This window comes from Rutidosis leptorrhynchoides, chromosome 11, assembly GCF_046630445.1.
Source record: "Rutidosis leptorrhynchoides isolate AG116_Rl617_1_P2 chromosome 11, CSIRO_AGI_Rlap_v1, whole genome shotgun sequence".
In the NCBI taxonomy this organism is placed as follows: Eukaryota; Viridiplantae; Streptophyta; class Magnoliopsida; order Asterales; family Asteraceae; genus Rutidosis; species Rutidosis leptorrhynchoides.
This window is the reverse complement of record NC_092343.1, coordinates 301,650,209-301,664,664: the sequence shown is the minus strand read 5'-3', so window position 1 is coordinate 301,664,664 and position 14,456 is coordinate 301,650,209. Positions and strand designations below refer to the sequence as shown.

General features: G+C 32.4%; 1 long non-coding RNA gene across 1 annotated transcript; it reads left to right on the top strand.

Moving 5' to 3' along the window:
• Positions 1-8,903: 8,903 nt before the first annotated feature.
• On the top strand, positions 8,904-11,351 carry LOC139877706 (uncharacterized). Its single transcript, XR_011768731.1, has 4 exons — positions 8,904-9,042; positions 9,339-9,380; positions 9,560-9,636; positions 10,970-11,351. It is a non-coding gene; the product is annotated as an uncharacterized lncRNA (long non-coding RNA).
• The last annotated feature ends 3,105 nt before the right edge of the window (positions 11,352-14,456 follow it).

Below are 14,456 nucleotides of genomic sequence, written 5' to 3'. Positions count from 1 at the left end.
GACGTGCCTGTGACAAGAGATTTTCCTGAAGTTTTTCCGGAAGAGTTGCCGGGATTACCTCCATTTAGATATGTAGAATTTCAAATAGATTTAGTACCAGGAGCTGCACCAGTTGCCCGTGCTCTATATAGACTTGCACCGTCCGAGTTAAAAGAACTTCAGAGTTAGTTAAAAGAATTACTGGATCGAGGATTCATACGACCAAGTACTTCACCGTGGGGAGCTCCGATTCTATTTGTTAAACAGAAAGATGGATCTTTTAGGATGTGTATAGATTATCGTGAATTAAATAAGTTAACTATCAAGAATCGGTATCCACTACCGAGAATTGACGACTTATTTGATCAACTCCAAGGATCATGTTTGTACTCGAAAATTGACCTAAGATCGGGCTATCATCAATTACGCTTCAAAGAAGAAGATATACTGAAAACTGCTTTTCGGACACGTTACGGTCATTATGAATTTTTGGTCATGCCGTTTGGATTGACGAATGCGCCAGCTGTATTCATGGACCTCATGAATGGAGTTTGTAGTCCATATTTAGATAAGTTTGTTATTGTTTTCATTGATGACATTCTTATCTATTCCAAGAGTGAGCAAGAGCATGAGCAGCATTTAAGGTTAATATTAGAGTTGTTGAGAAAAGAACAGCTATACGCTAAATTTTCTAAGTGTGCTTTCTGGTTGAAAGAAGTGCAATTTCTTGGTCACGTTGTTAGTAGCAAAGGAATTCAGGTTGATCCAGCTAAAATTGAGGCCATTGAAAAATGGGAGACTCCTAAAACACCAATGCAGATACTCTAATTTTTGGGTTTAGCCGGTTATTATAGAAGGTTTATTCAAGATTTTTCCCGAATAGCTAAGCCGTTGACAGCATTAACGCAAAAAGGGAAGAAATACGAATGGACCTCGGAGCAGGAGAACGCATTTCAATTACTGAAGAAGAAGTTAACTACGGTGCCTATTTTATCGTTACCTGAAGGGAACGATGATTTTGAAATATATTGTGACGCTTCGCGACAAGGTTTTGGTTGTGTTCTTATGCAACGAAAGAAAGTTATTGCATACGCATCCCGACAATTGATGATTCACGAGCGGAATTATACGACGCATGATCTAGAACTGGGAGCAGTCGTGTTTGCGTTGAAGATATGGAGAAACTACTTATATGGGGTTAGATGCACTGTGTTTACTGATCATAAAGTCTTCAACATATGTTTGATCAGAAACAGTTGAACATGAGGCAACGTAGGTGGGTCGAGCTGATAAACGACTATGATTGTGAAATTCGTTATCATCCCGGGAAGGCGAACGTGGTGGCCGATGCTTTAAGCAGAAAGGAACGAGAACCAATTCGAGTTCGAGCGATGAACATAAAAATTTGCATGAATCTCAACTCACAAATCCAAGAGGCTCAACGAGAAGCACTTACTAAAGAAAATATAGGAAATGAAATAATGAAGAAGTATGAGAAGCAACTCGTTATACGGGAAGATGGAACTCGATATTTTGCAAATCGTATTTGGGTACCGAAGTTGGGTGGATTAAGGAAGTTGATATTGAACGAGGCACATAAGACAAGATACTCGATACATCCTGGAGTTGGAAAGATGTATCAAGATCTTAAGACTCATTATTGGTGGCCTAATTTAAAGACAGATGTTGCAACATATGTTGGGGAATGTTTAACTTGTTCCAAAGTCAAAGCAGAACACCAGAAGCCGTCAGGGTTACTTCAACAACCAGAAATTCCAGAATGGAAATGGGACGGTATTACCATGGATTTCATCACGAAGTTACCAAAGACTGCCTGGGGATACGACACCATTTGGGTGATTGTTGATCGTCTCACCAAGTCTGCACATTTCTTGCCTATAAAGGAAACATATAGAATGGAGAAATTATTACAATTATATATAAAGGAAATAGTTTCAAGGCATGGAATACCTATTTCCATTATATCTGATCGTGATAGTAGATTTACATCAAAGTTCTGGCAATCACTACAAGAGGCCCTAGGAACTCGTTTAGATATGAGCACCGCATATCATCCGCAAACTGACGGGCAGAGTGAAAGAACAATTCAGACTCTTGAAGACATGCTCAGGGCATGTGTGATCGATTTTGGAAACGGATGGGATAAGTATTTACCGTTAGCAGAATTCTCGTATAATAATAGTTATCATGCGAGCATTAAAGCTGCACCATTCGAAGCACTGTATGGAAGGAAGTGTAGATCTCCTATTTGTTGGAATGAAGTAGGAGATCGACAATTAACTGGTCCCGAGATCCTACACGAAACGACTGAGAAGATAGTACAAATCAAGGAGAGATTGAAAACAGCCCGTAGTCGCCAAAAGAGCTACACCGATGTCCGAAGGAAACCATTAGAGTTTCAGATCGGTGACATGGTTATGCTAAAGGTGTCACCTTGGAAAGGTGTAATACGTTTTGGAAAAAGGGGTAAACTAAACCCAAGGTATGTAGGCCCGTTCAAAATTATCGAACGCATCGGACCTGTAGCTTATTTACTCGAGTTACCGCAACAACTCGCCGGAGTACATAATACATTTCACGTCTTGAACCTTAAAAAGTGTCTTTCAAAGGAAGACCTCACCATTCCTCTTGAAGAAATTCAAGTTGACGAGAAACTACAATTCATAGAAGAACCAATCGAGATCATGGACCATGAAGTTAAACGGCTCAAGCAGAGCAACATACCGATCGTTAAAGTTTGTTGGAATGCACGAAGAGGTCCCAAGTTTACTTGGGAGCGAGAGGATCAAATGAAACAAAAGTATCCACACTTGTTTCCCGACGACGCAAAATATGTACAATTTTAAAATTTCGGGACGAAATTTATTTAACGGGTAGGTACTGTAATGACCCAGACTTTTACGATTGATCTATACTTATAAGATTAATATTTACATAAATTAAACCTTACCAACATGATAAGCAATCCAAATTGTTGAGACTTATGTTTTTGAAAAGAGTTTTACACAACGTTTGACCGTCTAGTTTGACCGATGATATCACGAACTATATAATATATGATAATTATACGTTTGTGTATATATATGTATATATACATATTTAACATAATCTAAGGATGTTTTAATATTTCATTTTGTATTAATAACAATAAGATATATGTATATTTTGAAACTACTAACTTAAGTTTTCAAAACAATAACCATACGTAACGTTCTTTGATATAAATACTTATAACCTATAATGTTTATACATATATCGTATATGTAATGTATTTAATCACTTTTTAAGAACTTAAATACATAAAACAATATAAGTATATTCACAAAAGATAACTATATTTGAATCCTCGTTTCATTTTCACAAGATTTCTATACATATATCTACGGTATATGTACCCGTAACATACCTAGCTTCTATACGTATTTACTATTAGTATATACACATCAAATCACCACCAACCAGCCCTTGTTCATGCCTTATGTATAAGGTAATTACTTTTGTATGATTGTATGACTAATTACACAAGATTACAACATGTGAACTTGTCCTTGTATACCATAAATCATGCCACCACCACCTTAAATACTTCCATCCATTTTCAATTTTTACCACATTACTTCTCTAGTTAGGAACACATACTTACTAGCTTCATGTATCTCTAAGAACTACAGCAAAAATCCTCTCAAGAATCACCTTAAACACCACCATAACAAGATCAAACAAAAACACTACAAAAATACAACTTTCATTTCAAGTTTATGTCTTAAGTTGCTTCCAATCTTTCATCCAACTCCATCACTCTTTTGGTTCTAGGTTTTTACTCCTCTTTTACAGCAATATTGTCCAAGTAACTTGAGGTAGTAACTTTGTTCATAACCTTATTCGATTCATATATATATAGTTATCTTATTTTATGGTATACAATTTTAACAACAAGAACATAGTTTGAATGATTTCAAACTTGTTTGCAAACTAAATAGATCCTTCTAACTTAACTTTTAAAATACTTCAAGACCTGTAATATATCATAAATATATGCTAATTTAACAAGGTATAACTTGGTTTTTCAAAGAACACCTAAAAAACTGAATTTACGACGTCGGAGTGCAACCGGGGGCTGTTTTGGGTTGGATAATTAAAAACTATTTTGAACCTTGAATTGGAGGTTTATTTTCTGGAAAAATGATATTTACTATGAATATGATAACACATAAAAATTTCATGATTTAACTCAAAGTATAAGTATTTTTAGAAAAATAATCATTTAATGTTGTTTGCATAAGGGAAAATGATTAACTTCATAAGTTTCACCAAAGTTTGACCTATGACCTGTGATTTCGAATACAAACTAAGGTATTTACAGTTCATATTCTTAAAGAAGGACTCGATCCAAGGAAGTGGCAAGTTGAACCAACGAAAACGGAGTTGTAACGAAGAAACTATGACTAAAACAAGATCGGATATCCAAAACTAGTTTAGCCACGAAAATAATTGGAGAAAAATTAAATAAATCACATCTTTCTAAAATAACATGATATTTTATATATATGTACTCATAATTTAATTTTATATATTTCAGGATCACCCGTAAACAATACGAGAAGATTAATCATAAGATCCCATGATTGTACGCAATACGTCTTCTTGACAATATAGGTACCATGGGTCAAGATTAATCCCGACCAATACGAATACGATGGGGGTTATATTTATTTCGATGGGGGTTTTATTTATTTATTAAACACCTAAATATGAACCATTAAAATTGAATTGCTAACTACGGACTAAGAAGACATTAAAAGTATTATAAGTATATATACGTGACGATTGTTTAAAATGAAAATATATTGATATATTATATATGGATAGGTTCGTGATATCAACCGGAGACCAAGTCAAAATATATATATATCTTCAAGGCAAAAGTGAGTATATAGTCCCACTTTTAAACTCTAAATATTTCGGGATGAGAATACATGTATTTTATGTTTTACGATATGGACACAAGTAACTGAAAAATATATTCTACGTTGAGTTGTACCACTGGCATACTTCCCTGTAGCTTGGTAACTACTATTTACAGCGGTATTGTAAACGCGAATCCTGTTGATAGATCTATCGGGCCTGACAACCCCAACCGGACTGGACGACCAGTATTCAACGGTTGCACAGTACTTCGTTTCGGTGACTACACTTGGTACGGTGTAGTAAGATTTCATAATAAAGGGAATATGCGACGTGATTAAATGTTAAGTATGGTTACCAAGTGCTCAACCACTTAGAATATTTTTATTAAAATGTTTACATATGAAATCTTGTGGTCTATATTTATACCGCTGCCGGCATTAAACCTATATCTCACCAACTTTATGTTGACGTTTTAAACATGTCTATTCTCAGGTGATAACTAAAAGCTTCCGCTGCAACATGTTGAATTTAAGCAAGATCATGTGTACGCATATTTGTGTCAAAAACAAAACTGCATATCTGAGGAATTGTAATGTAAAATATGCTAGAAATCGTATTGTTATCATCACATGTAAAGTTTTTAAGTCTAAGATTATCGCTAAACGATAATCATCTTTTTATTGTCTAAAGCTTGTATTAAAATAAGAGTTATGGTTTGTAATGTAAAATAAATGCAGTTGTTCTTTTAAAAATGTCGCATATAGAGGTCAATACCTCGCAGTGAAATCATACGTTATCTAACTCGTTCTTATGGTTAAGGACGGGTTATGACAGTATGTAATTATGACGAGATATTCGGGAAATGAGGGTGAAAATGGTATTTCGGACTGGTTTACCGGTAAGTGCTTCAGGTTCTTCGCCAAGAGGTGAATTTGGTTGATGGAAAGGATCACCTTCTTTTTGTCTCCAATGATTAAGTAGGCTACGAACCCATCAAATGAATTGGTTGATTCATTCTGGTGACACTGCTTTCGGAGTTTAGGTGAAACTCCATATCGGAATAGCTGTCGGAATAACTATCGGAATAGCTATCGAAATCTGAGGGACTCGAAATGGTTGAGGGATTCATCTCGTACGATCAGATGAAGTATTTTCGATAAGAATTAGATTATAGGATGTAGATTAGTACCCTGCAATACATAATTTACATATGCACATATAATACTAAAATCCCATAAGTTACGGAGGAATCTACGGAAGCTGTCAGGCAAAGGTAACAATAACAAATACGTTAAGATATGAATTTATCTATACACTGTCTATGTAATATAGGCAGTAAGACGTGTCTAGACTTTAAGGATGATAAGCAAATAATTTTCGACACTAAATGATAAGCAAAACTTTTGACATGCAGACACGGTCGAAGTCCAGACCCACTAATGCATCTAAACAACTATCAGTTAGACACACTAATGTAAGATCTGGTTCGCTAAGACCATCGCTCTGATACCACCTGAAATGACACGTCCTAATCCATCCGGACGAATACATTACATTTGGTTACATTGCGAGGTACTTGACCTCTATATGATACATTTTACAAATATTGCATTCATTTTTAAAAGACAAACTTTCCTTACATCGAAAGTTGACGGCATGCATACCATTTCATAATATATCCAATAATCTTGATGAACTCAACGACTCGAATGCAACGTCTTTTGAAATATATCATGAATGACTCCAAGTAATATCTCCAAAATGAGTAAATGCACAGTGGAAGATTTCTTTCGTACCTGAGAATAAACATGCTTTCAAGTGTCAACCAAAAGGTTGGTGAGTTCATTAGTTTATCATAAATAATCATTTCATAATTTTAATAGACCACAAGATTTTCATTTCCATTTCTCATAAACATCATGCATAAAAATCATTCATATGGATTGAACACCTGGTAACCGACATTAACAAGATGCATATAAGAATATCCCCATCATTCCGGGACATCCATCGGACATGATATAAAAACTCGAAGTACTAAAGCATCCGCTACAACAGATGGGATTAGTTAGGCCCAATAGATCTAGCTTTAGGATTCGCGTCAATTAGTAGACTGGTTTACTAATTCTTAGGTTACCAAGCAAAAGAGGCATATTCGGCTTCGATCATTCAACCATATAATGTAGTTTCAATTACTTGTGTCTATTTCGTAAAACATTTATAAAAACGCATGTATTCTCAGTCCCAAAAATATATATTGCAAAAGCATTTAAAAAGGGAGCAAATGAAACTCACGATACGATATTTTGTAGTAAAAATATGCATACTACGGAACTGAACAATGCAGGGTTGGCCTCGGATTCGCGAACCTATAATAGTTATATATATATTAACACATATAATCATAATCGAACAAGTAAATTTTAGGTTATATTAAATATATCAATATTTATTGTTTAATTATCAGGATAAGTATTAATACTAACATTTTACATACTTATTAACTATTTTAAATAAATAAGTGTTTATAATTATTATAATAAGTATAATATATATATATATATATATATATATATATATATATATATATATATATATATATATATATATATATATATAATTTATCATAGTATTATAAATATATTTATTAATGTTTTATCTTTATATATTACGTATTAAAATTAATACTTTCATACATATTTATTTTAATATCTATAATATCTTTTTTTTTAAAATTTATCTGTTATAATAATAATAATAATAATATATTTTTTAATAATAATATAATCAATAATAATATAAATAATAATCTTAATACTAATAATATAATCAATAAGATTTATATTATACCATGAATCATCATCATCATACGGCATCCACATAATATCATTATCATAATCATTATCTGATCATAATCATAATCATACTCTTAATAATCATAATAATAATTATACCGTATTTATCATCATAATCATCATCATGTGATCATCTACGTCAACATCATCCTATCTTCCTTCATCATCATTCTTTATCCATCGTGCTCATTATCATCATGATCATTATCATACGCTCATCATCAATACCGCATCACTATCATCATCATGCATAGTACCATCGTATTCTCCTCATTCTTTTCTGTCTAACCGAAAACCAACTAGTTCTCGGCTCAAAATACAAAAGGAACACGGCCCAATACAAAGCCCGATCACCCTTGAAGTCTAAAAGAAAGTTGGTCCGGCTATAGTTTTAAACAAATTAGCCCAGTAACCCTTACGAAGGGATGTGGATTGATAATAGTCGATTGGCAATGGAATTTAAAACAGAAGTATTACGCATCCAACTACATCAATTATTCGTTATACACCATCACAGTTTAAAATAAAAGGAATAGAATCCCATAGGTACTATTCATCATCTTGTTTTTTGAACAGCAATAAAGATAGCAGTTAAGATAGTTGCAGGTTGGTTCAATGGTTAATTGTAAAATAGAAAAGGAATTGCAGAAGCAAGAAACATCAGTTTATGGTTCGTGTTTGAGGTTGCAGTTTGTAGTTTGTAGGTGATGAGAATGGTTCACGATGGTATCTTTGGCCAGCAATAGAACCAGAATAACAGAAACAGTAATTGATCAATATTGTTGGGTCTGATCGAATTTCAACAAAATAAGCAGTAATTTACGAGGATTCGAGTGATGGTGGTTAGGTCGAATGCCACTGCAACCAGCAGTGGTGGTGGTTCCATCGAGCAAGAAAAAGAAATAAAGTGGAGTGATATCTTCATGGGTTTCGATAGTTGAAAATGGAGGTGACGGTTGTGGTTTAGTTTATGGTGGTGATGGTTTCGTTAAGAAAGAAAAGAAATATCGTGGAAACAGTAGGCGGTGGATGGTGGTTTCAAGTGGTGTTGTGGTTGTAAACTGAAAAGGAACAAGGAGTAGTTTGAGAGTGGTTAAATGGGTTTCAAATGGTGATGACTCGAAATATTTTCCAGGCCAAGTTACTAAAAATATCTATAATATTTTAACTGATGTTTGTCCGTTCATATATTCAAGCAAAGAAATAGAAGACGTTATAACCACGGTCTCGGTCACGTCAACCTCATTCACTGCTCTAAATGTGCAAATGATGCCCGAAGGTAATAAATCATGACAATGAACAGTTTGAATGTTCTATAACTATTTTGTTCTAACGAACTATCAAAGTTGTGTTAGCTCTATTTGTAATAGCATTATTGATTTTGTTGAAAGCATCAGTTAGCTTAAAATTTAAGTATCTTAAACAATTTGGTGAAAAGATTAGATGTTTTGTTTTTTTAAATTTTTTGGGTATACTTATTATAGGAGGTGTAACTCAGATTTAAATAATAGTTGATCTAATTAGATAGTATACATACTTACACTGTGAATACTTTTTGTGTTTCTGTGTTCGCAGTTGAGCTGTAATATCACTTTCACCAGAATATATTGGAGATTGGTATGATGTATTCTTTTTATTTTGAATTAGTTATCATGTTATTATATTGGTTCATTCTTATCTAATATCATATCTTAATAATATGTATTCTAATAGTAAGATTTGACAGGGGTTTAGTTTCAAGTCCTTGATGCTATTCTTGATGAAAAATAATATTAGATCTGAATTCTGGTTTGCAGAAGTTTAACTTTGAATGGAAAGTTATGGCCTATCTGGATGCGTGGATCTCTTTGTAGAAGCATTGAAGGACAATGAGGTACATACTTTCGACACTTTGGCACCAATGCATACTCATGTCTAAATCATACTATAAACTGTGAACTTGATAATCATTCTCAAATTCTGGCTCTCTGAATCTGACAATGTAAAGTATACTAGATTGAACACGCTTTTCATAGCATAAACTAAAAGAAATCATTGGGGTTAATTTACTTTGACAAATCGGTTATAAGAAGGAGACTATCTTTTACAGTCAAATATAATATCTACAAATGTGTTGCTACTACATGCAAGATGCTAAACAACCTGACGCTTCCCAAAGGGATCAAGTTCTACAATATTTTATATGTCCATCAATTGAAACACCTTCTGAATCTGAATATGATGTTTGGTATGATTGAATACAATGCGAATAAGTATGTTATTTTTTTTTTTTTTTTTTTTTTTTTTTAGCGAAAAAACGAAGGCATATATAAAAACGGAAAACATTTTCGAAAGGAAAACGATTTCAACAAGAGATACAAAAGAGAACATCATCAGCTTCCAACAATTAATATAAAATATGATCTATACTGCATGCTATGAGTAACGTGTTATTGTTCTAAATCCACTTTCACCCATTAACCTAAACCACTTTTTCACACTTTAAATGTAGATTGTTGACACTATCTATGCATTTAATTGGTACCCAATCTATTAATGAGTCATTATGCCCACCATTTATATATATATATATATATATATATTGATGAACACTATAAAAGTTCTCTATATTTCCAATAGATTAGACATTTTCAATTGTTTTGCTTACACAAAGGTTGTTTATTAATTCAGGATTTGAAGTGTATGAAATTTGTCGCTATAACTATGAACATGAGGTGTATGATAAACTTTTAAATGATTTTATTTTCAGGTAATTATTCTGTGCCCAAAGATAGCAATTTATTGGACTAATCTGGTTGTATGTATTTGCAAGCAAAAGTATGTACGTACAATGGTTTTAATGACTGTTAACAATAAGTTTTAAGTTGTGTTTACAAAGACCCGAAAAAACCATGTTTCATTAGTTCGTTTGTTAGATGATTTTTTCTATGACTTTATCCATGCTTCTTTGCTTCCACTTATTTATAATACCAGTGCAATATGTTTTAGTATTTTATATTAATATTGATCATGTTGGAATATTATTATAGGTGCTTTAAAGATTATATATGACAGTACATGCTCTAAAACATATGCTCCGTATATGGTAAAAAGGGTAGTTGCACATTAATATTATTAAAATTATAGGAGACAGTGGTACCATAGTATTGAAATTATTTGACAAGTGGATGGGAAATATGATTTTTCCTCATTTTTAACGTATACAGACCTCGCCTAGATGCTGTCAAGTGTACCCTTTGGAAGCTCATTGCATCAGTATCTTCAAGCTGGATTCTGGGACTACAATTCCCCTGAATGGGCAGCACAAACTCAATTAAAGCTGGACTCTGGGACTGCAATTCCCCTGAATGGGCAGCACGAACTCAATTCCCTTCTGGTCATTCTCAAAAGCTTTACAAGTTTATTATGCTCTCTTATGTTTGTTTTGTATGATTTGTAAACAAAAGAGTCCGCTCACATATCTCTTTCTTTTATTGAGGGGTTTTTTTCATTTGTACGAGGAATGATTGTCTACACACCACCTCCCCCATACCCTACATTCGTGGGATTGGGTATTGTTGTTGTTGTTGTTGTTGTCCCTCTCAATATTTATATAATTCTATTTTTCTCCGAAAAAAAAGATGATTTTTCCTAAGAAATATTAGTTAAAGTATGTATACATTAATGAATTAAATTTAATTAGATTTGTTTTAAGTTTTTTTTCTTCAAATAATAGCATAATCAACGTGTACTACAAGATACAAGAAGCAATAAATTATGCTTGACAATCCCGTCCACAAATATGAAATTTCCGTTTTCGTTTCTTTATTTTTCATTTTATTTGTCTTCGTTTGCTAATGATTATTCATTCAAATACATTTGTGATACTTCTCAAAATAGATTACTTAATCTTTTATTTTAAAAATCCGCAAAATTGCGAGTTATAAACTAGTTAATAATAATAATAATAATAATAATAATAATAATAATAATAATAATAATAAAATAATCAATTTAGAATCACAGATTGCACAGTAATTCAATAATACTATGTCAATTTGTAGAATAGTTAAGCAGAGTGTTGGATTAATATGCCGACAATTTTCATGGACTGGGTATCGTGCACTATTTGAAATCAGTGGCGGATAAAAGTCTTCGGAAAAATCCCATATTTTTAAGTTAAATATATTTAATTATTTTGGTCATTATGGTATAAAATTCGAGCATTAATTCATTAAATAAAACTTACATCAATTGTCCCTCTCAAATATGGGTAAAATATAAAAAAATGTTAAAATTTAATAACTAGTTCCTAAATACATTTTTAATGAGCCTAAAATTTATAGAACTCATTTTTGGATCACCGTTTATTTTAAAATCATATAAGTTCGAATTAAACTTCTCTAAATAATAATCGAAACGTCCAACGACTATTATAATCATTTAATATTTATTTTTAATATACATTATTTATATACATTTAAATATATATGTATCTATTTACAAATAGTTGTTCGTGAATCGTTGGTAATGGTCGAAGGTCAATTGAATATATGAAACAGTTCAAAATTTTTGAGACTCAACGTTACAGACTTTGCTTATCGTGTCAAAAATATAAAATCGTATCGAGAGTTTGGTTTAAAATTAGTTGAAATTTTCCGGGTCACTACATAATGTGTGTAGTGTTTATGTTTGAAGTAATGTGGAATGTAAATTAAAGAACATAAACACAGGAATTTATAGTGGCTCGGATGGATGTTAAGTAATCCACCTTAATCCGCTCCCCGATTCACTAATCGAGAGTTTTGCTTCACTAAGCCTTTTTTTCAAACCCGGTGGAGATCCAATTTACAAGTCTTGTACTCCGTTGTAGACAACAAACATAATCTTTCTATCCCTTCGAAAGATTACCACTAACTTAGATCAACTTGTCTTCACCTGGGACAAGTGTAAATTCCCAATGGAATTAATCAACTTCCTAGTTCCCTTTAAGGAAGATGATAGCTAAGCTAGCTAATGCTTCTAGTTAAAAAGTACAAATCTCACATTTCTAGTGAAAAAAATCCTAAGACAATTCAATGGATTATACAACACTAAGTAAACTCCAAAGATAGTAATTTGATAGTAAGTTTACAACCCTTCTAAAATCTATGAGATCATAGAACTTCTCTTACTAATCAAAATCTATGTATGAATTATGATCTTGTGATTCTCCGATGAATTTGAGTTATGCAAGAGGGTCAAATCTTCATAGCTCTCCAAGTCTTGATATTTATATAGAGAGAATAAAACTAGTCGTTGCCGCGGCGAGAACACGGTCGACCGTGGGTCGACCGTACGCGATCCAGTCCAAAACATATATTCGTTGTATAGCCATTTGAATCAGTTTTGAACTCAAATCTTTGGACACTTTACTTCATTTAATACCTGCAAAAGATATCTTACATCCTATACAAGTACTATAGCATTAAGTGTTCATTTATCTTGGATGTATTGCCTTGATAGTGACTTATTGATGATGTAGCGTGAGGGTACGAAATAGTATTATTTTTAATACAAAATACTACAAAATATGACACAAGTTTTATTAAATTACGGATGGGATATACCTAAACCTTGCTATAACACTATAGGCAGTGTACCTAATCGTAGAGTAGTGTAGTTTTTAGTAAGTCCGGTTCGTTCCACAGGGAGCTAGTGATTACGTACTATATTTTTATAAAACTATATTTATATATATATATATATATATATATATATATATATATATATATATATATATATATATATATATATATATATATATATATATATATATATAAGTAGTAATATTATTATAAAAGGGGGTTTTTTACCGTTTAATGACCGGTTTGTCGATTTTATATTTTTAAGCGTAAAGATAAATGACAATAATTAAAGTGCGTAAAAAATATAAATGACGATAAATAAAATAACAATAAATAAAATTGCGATAGAATATGAAATAAAAGGATTATGCTTATTTAAACTTCCGTAATCATGATGTTTAACGTTTTGATTTTAATTAATTGTTACTCGGGTTAATTGTCCTTTGTCATGGTTTATTTGATACCTATCTGGTTTTTATCCATAATAGTCCATCGGTCATAAATATAAAGTGCGAGTGTCCTCGTCAAATTACCCTTATACCCGAAGTCAAATATTCCAACTAATTAAGGATTTAAACTGTGACGCAGTTATCACTTCTGTCAACAATTACACCAGTTATCACTGTATGTAATCCACCCCTGTTTTGATTAGATATGAATATTAATTTACCCACTTGATCAGTTTGAATAATCAATTACCCAACCCGAATAATTAATTAAATGATTATAATAGATTCCATATGAACGTCACTAAATAGGACAACCATAATCATTATTAATTATTAGGATAATTAATTTGAAGATAGGTTCGACAGACTCCAATGAGTTGTCACTCAATTAGACAATACCCCCCATCTATTAATAGTCAATAGTCCAATTTCTACAAGTGTCGGTCTTTTGCCCAAACCTTAATTATGGTACAAAATCCAATAACCCCGTCTTAATATTTAGTCAAACATCACGATTACTTCGGCTTAAATAAGCATAATAATAACTTAGTTACGAGACATTAATTTAAAAAGGAAGAACATAACTTACAGTGATTATTAATCGTGTAGCGTTACACGGATAGAGTTTTGACTTTAAA